Consider the following 6000-nt stretch of genomic DNA (forward strand, 5'->3'; position numbering starts at 1 on the left):
CTTGCATGCTACTTTATTGGAATTGTAGTCGGTGCTGGGTTTAAGATATATGTAGGGGATTTGAATCTCTGGACTGATAATATGACACCCAGGCCCAGAGCCTCAACAGACTTCAGCTCCTACACTTTGATTTATTGGACTTACTCCACTCAGCTAACATGGAGTTGAAGAAGGTCAACCACCACAACATGGAGCCTAGAGTGTCTACAACTGGAAGCGGGAGGAGTGCATCCAGTACCCATATGGAATCTAAGCCCTCACTTGACATAGATGTGCAATGGACACAACCAATCCAATGTCCACAGAGAAAATGTGGAATGGGTGTGGGAACGGTAGCCATGGTGGCTGCTGGGTGTGGGGAACGGGAGGAAGAGATGAGATGTGGAGGCGTTTTCGGGACGTGGAGTTGTCCTGGATAGTGCTTCACGGACAATTACGGGACATTATAGATCCCCCCAGGGCCCACTGGATGGAACGTGAGAGAGTCTGGGCTATGATGTGGACCATTGACTATGGGGTGCAGTGATGCTCAGAGATGAACTTACCAGGTGCAATGGATGTGTCATGATGATGGGAGAGAGTGTTGCTGTGGGGGGAGAGGGGGCGGGGGCAGTGGGGTTGAATGGGACCTCATATTTTTCATAATGTAATTAAAAAATAATAATAATAATAAATAATTTTTAAAAATAAAATAAAAAAATAGACTTTAAGTCTATAAAGTGTTAAAAGGGACAAAGAAGGCCACTACATACTGGTAAAGAGGGCAATTTTAAAAAGAAGATATATTTATAAGAATATATGCACCTAATGGTAGAGTCCCATAATATATGAAACAAATGTTGTCAAATTTGAAGAAAGAATAGATAATTCTACATTAATAATGGAAGACTTCAATATACAACTTTCAATAATGGGTAGAACATCTAGAGAGAAGATCAGTAAGGACAAAGAAGACTTTAACAGTACTATAAACCAACTAGTCCTAACATATATAAATAGAACACTTCACTCAAAAGGAGCAGAATGCACATTCTTTTCTTTAAAAAAAAAAGATTTAGTTATTTATTTCTCTCCCTTTCCCGTCCGCCCCCCCCACCCCTGCTCTCTGTGTCCATTTGCTGTGTGTTCTTCTGCATCTGCTTGTATTATTGTTAGCGGCACCAGGAATCTGTGTCTCTTTTTGTTGCATCATCTTGCTGCATCAGCTCTTTATCTGTGCGGCGCCACTCTTAGGCAGGCTGTGCTTTTTTCGTGCCAGGTGGCTCTCCTTACGGAGTGCACTCCTGGCACGTGGGGCTCCCCTACGCGGGGGACACTCCTTGTGGCACAGCACTCCTTGCGCACATCAGCACCGTGCATGGGCCGGCTCACCACACGGGTCAGGAGGCCCTGGGTTTCAACCCTGGACCTCCCATGTGGTAGGCGGACACTCTATCACTTGAGCCAAATCCGCTTCCCAACACATTCTTTTCTAATGCATGTGGATCACTCTCCAGGATAGACCATATGTTAGGACACAAAACAAATTTCAATAAATTAAAAAATACTGAAATCATACAATGTGTCTGTTCCAACCACAATGGAATAAAGGTAGAAATCAATAATAGGAGAAATGGAAAATTCACAAATATGTGGAAATTAAATAACACACTATTGAACAACCAGTGAGTTGAAGAGGAACTCAAATGGAAAATTAGGAAATATCTTGTAGTGAATGCAAATGATAACACAATATATCAAACTTATGGAATGCAGCAAAGGCAGTGCTGAGAAGGAAATATATCGCTCTAAATGATTATATTAAAAATAGATCTCAAGTCAGAACCTAAAGACACAATTGGAGATCTAGAAAAAGAAGAGAAAACCAAACCCAAAGTGAGCAGAAGGAAGGAAATAAAAATATTTGAGTAGACATATATTAAATAAAGAATTTAAAAAACCCAATAGAATCAACAAAACAAATTTGATATTTGGCAGGATAAATAAAATCAACAAACCTTTAGCTATACTGATAAAGGAAAAAAAGAGGAGGCAAATAATTAAAATCAGAAATGAAAAGGAGGACATTACTACTGATCCCACAGAAATGAAAAGGATTATAAGAGGATCCTATGAACTCCTGTCACCTGTACATTAACAAATTAGATAACCTAGATAAAATAGAAAAATTCTTAGACGCATACACTACCTACGCTGACTCAAGGAAAACTAGAAGATCTCAACAGATCAATAAAAGAGACTGAATCAGTAATCAAAAACCTCCCAAATGAAACAATGCCCAGGACCAGATGGCTTTCCTGTTGAATTTCACCAGACACTCCAAGGAGAATTAACAACAATCTTGGGAAACGGACTTTGGCCCAGTGGTTAGGGTGTCCGTCTACCATATGGGAGGTCCGCGGTTCAAACCCCGGGCCTCCTTGACCCGTGTGGAGCTGGCCATGCGCAGTGCTGATGCGCGCAAGGAGTGCCGTGCCACGCAAGGGTGTCCCCCGCGTAGGGGAGCCCCACGCGCAAGGAGTGCGCCCGTGAGGAGAGCCGCCCAGCGTGAAAAGAAAGAGCAGCCTGCCGAGGAATGGCGCCGCCCACAATTCCCGTGCCGCTGACAACAACAGAAGCGGACAAAGAAACAAGACGCGGCAAATAGACACCAAGAACAGACAACCAGGGGAGGGGGGGGAAATTAAATAAATAAATAAATCTTAAAAAACAACAACAACAACAACAATCTTGCTCAAACTCTTTAAAAAAATTGAAGAGGCAGGAACACTTTCTAATTTGTTCTATGAGGCCAACATCACCCTAATACAAAGCTAGATAAAGATACCACAAGAAAATAAACTTAATAGACCAATACTCCTTGTGAATATAGATGCAAAAGTTCTTTTAAAAAAAATAACAGCAAATGAATCCATTGGCACACTAAAAGAATTACCATATTCAAGTGGGATTTATCCCACATATCCAAGGGTGATTCAACATAAGAAAATCAAATAATGTTATGCACCACAATAACAGAAAAAGGAAAAACCCATGTGATTATATCCTATGACATCATGCAGAAAAGGCATGTGACAAATTCAGTATCCCTTCTTGATTAAAAAAAAGTAGAAAACTAGGAATAGAAGGAAACCTCCCCAACACAACAAAGGACATGTGTGAAAATGCAAGCTAGCATCATACTCAATGATGAAAGAATGAAAGCTTTCCTTCTAAGATCAGGAACAAGACAAGATGCCCACTGTTACCACCACTATATTCAACATTGTACTGGAATTTCTAGCTAGAACAATTAGACAAGAAAAAGAAATAAAGGCACTCAAATTGAAAAGGAAGTAAAACTTTCCCTAATTGCAGATGATATGATCCTATATACAGAAAATCCTGAGAAATCCACAACAAAACTACTGGAACTAATAATTGAATTGAGCAAAGTGGCAGGATACAATCAACATGCAAAAATCAGTAATGTTTCTATACACTAGTAATGAACAATCTGAAGAGGAAATCAAGAAAAAACTACATTTCCAGGAGGAGCTAAAAGAATCAAATATTAGGAATAAATTTAACCAAGGACTTGTGCATGGAATACTAGAAAACATGGCTAAAAAAAAAAAAGACCTAAGTAAATGGGAGGACATTCTGTGTTCATGGATTGGAAGTCTAAGTATCATTAAGGTGACAGTTCTACCCAAAGTGATTTACAGATTCAATACAATCCCAATCAAAACTCCAACAGCTGGGAGGTGGGACAAGATGGCAGCAGAGTAAGGAGCTCTAAGAGTCAGCTCATGCTACAGGGTAGTAGTAATCACCCAGAGGTATCTAAAGCACCAGTTTGGGGGCCCCAGGAGACCATAATAGTATCCTGCAACATCTTTGAAAGTATGGAAGGAGGAGACTGCTCATCTGCACAGAAGACTTGTGAGTAGAGCACTTCATGCTGGGGAGATTGTTGCCTGTGGTGCAAGCCACCTTGGGAGCTATTCCGTGGCTGGAGTCGGAAGCTCCAATTCCCAAAAATAGGGGAGGAAGAGATGGTTGGGCACAAACTTCAACTACTGATTAGTAAATTCAGCGGCCTAACGTATAATCCTAAGAACAGCTACAGTTTGTCCAAATAAGAAAAAGGCTGGTAGCCACCATTTTAACTCAGTCCCTGGCATGAGGGGAAGCAGGGCTGATTGAAAATCAGAGTGCTTGTAGAGACTGGCTTCTTTCCCCCCAGATCAGACTGCAGCCCTAGCCTAGGCTCCAGCCCCACCTCTGGCAGGGAGCAAGCTGATGGAACCTGCACCAGGCTCTCCAGGCAACTGCAAGTGCTTTTGAATGGCACAGACTGAATAGCCGGACACCTGGGACTCCATCCCCTCACCCCAATAGGATAGGAGAGGAGCTGGGTTTCCTCAGCCTATTTGGGCAACTGCAGGTGTTTTCAGCCCACACAAACTGGTTTTCTGAGTGCCTTCAATTCCATCTCCACCTCTGCCCTTCCCCCCCAGTATAGGAGGGGGCTGGTGTTTCCTTAGCCTCTCAGGGCAACTGCAGGTGCTTTTGGTCCACACAGACTGAATAGTCAGACACCTGTAGCTCCATCCCCACTACCAAGTAGGATAGGAGTGGAGCTGGGTTTCCTCAGCCTTTCCAGGTAATGGCAGACACTTTTGGCCTGCACAGCCTGGACTGGCGGGTTGTTGTGGATCCACCCCCACCCCCAATAAGATAAGAGGGGGCTGGCATCTCTGCAGCCTCTCTGGCAGGGACTTTCAGCCTACATGGACTGGATTGTAGGATGCCCAATAGGATAGCAGGGGGCTGGTGATTCCTCTGCCTCTCCTGGAAATGGCAGGCACTTTCAGCCTGCATGCACTGAACAGCTGGGCATTGGTGGCTCCATTACCACTCCCTAAAGGGCAGAAGGAACAGTACTCCCTCACCCTCTCAGGGCAACTGCAGGTGTATTCTGCCCACCTGAATTAGATTGTTGGGCACTCCAGAGGGTCCATCCCCAACCCAAGCATTGGGTGGGCAGTGCTATGTCAATCTACCTGGGCAACTGTGGTCATTTTGGACCCTCATGGCATAAATTGCTTCCCACAGCTGCAGCTCCATTGCCATCCCAGGTAGGAGAGGAAGGAGTGTGAAGCTTCATCTGTCTCTCTGGGCAACTACAGACAGTCTTATTCTGCACAACTTGGATTATTACCAAGGGCTGTAGCTCTGTCCCCACCCTTGGCAGAGGAGAAAGTTGGAAGAAGCTTCTTCAATTTCTGGGGCAATGCAGGTAGCTTCAGCCTCCATACCTTACAGCACCAACTACATCCTTGGCTCCTAGTACACAACCATCAGGGAAGAAAAGGCAAGAAAGCCCTAAGCTAAAGAGAAAAATTGCACCCAGAACAAATACATCTAGAAAGCCAGATGCCAAGACACCAACAAAAAATTACAATCCATACCAAGAAGCAGGAAGATATGGCCCAGTTAAAGGAACAAGAGAAGCCTCCAGATGACATAAAGTAGTTGAGACAACTAATCATAGATGTTCAAACAAATCTCCTTAATAAATTCAATAAAATGGCTAAACAGATTAAGGATATTAAGATAATACTGGGTGAGCACAAAGAATTTGAAAGCATATATAGAAAAATAGCAGATCTTATGAGGATGAAAGGCACAATAAATAAAATTAAAAATACACTGCAGGCATATAACAGCAGATTTGAGGAGGCAGAAGAAAAGATTGGTGAGCTTGAAGACATGGCCTCTGAAAGCTAACATCCAAAAGAACAGGTGAAGAAAAGAATGGAAAATATTGAACAGGGTCTCAGGGAACTAAATGACAGCAAAAGGTGTGCAAACCTATGTGTCATGGGTGCCCCAGGAGGAGAAGTGAAGGGAAAAGGGGCAGAAGGAATAATTGAAGAAATAATGGTAGAAAATTTCCCAACCCTATTGAAGGACATAAATGTCCATGTCCAAGAAGCACAATGTGCTCCCATC

Source organism: Dasypus novemcinctus, chromosome 17 (genome assembly GCF_030445035.2).
Source record: "Dasypus novemcinctus isolate mDasNov1 chromosome 17, mDasNov1.1.hap2, whole genome shotgun sequence".
In the NCBI taxonomy this organism is placed as follows: domain Eukaryota; kingdom Metazoa; phylum Chordata; class Mammalia; order Cingulata; family Dasypodidae; genus Dasypus; species Dasypus novemcinctus.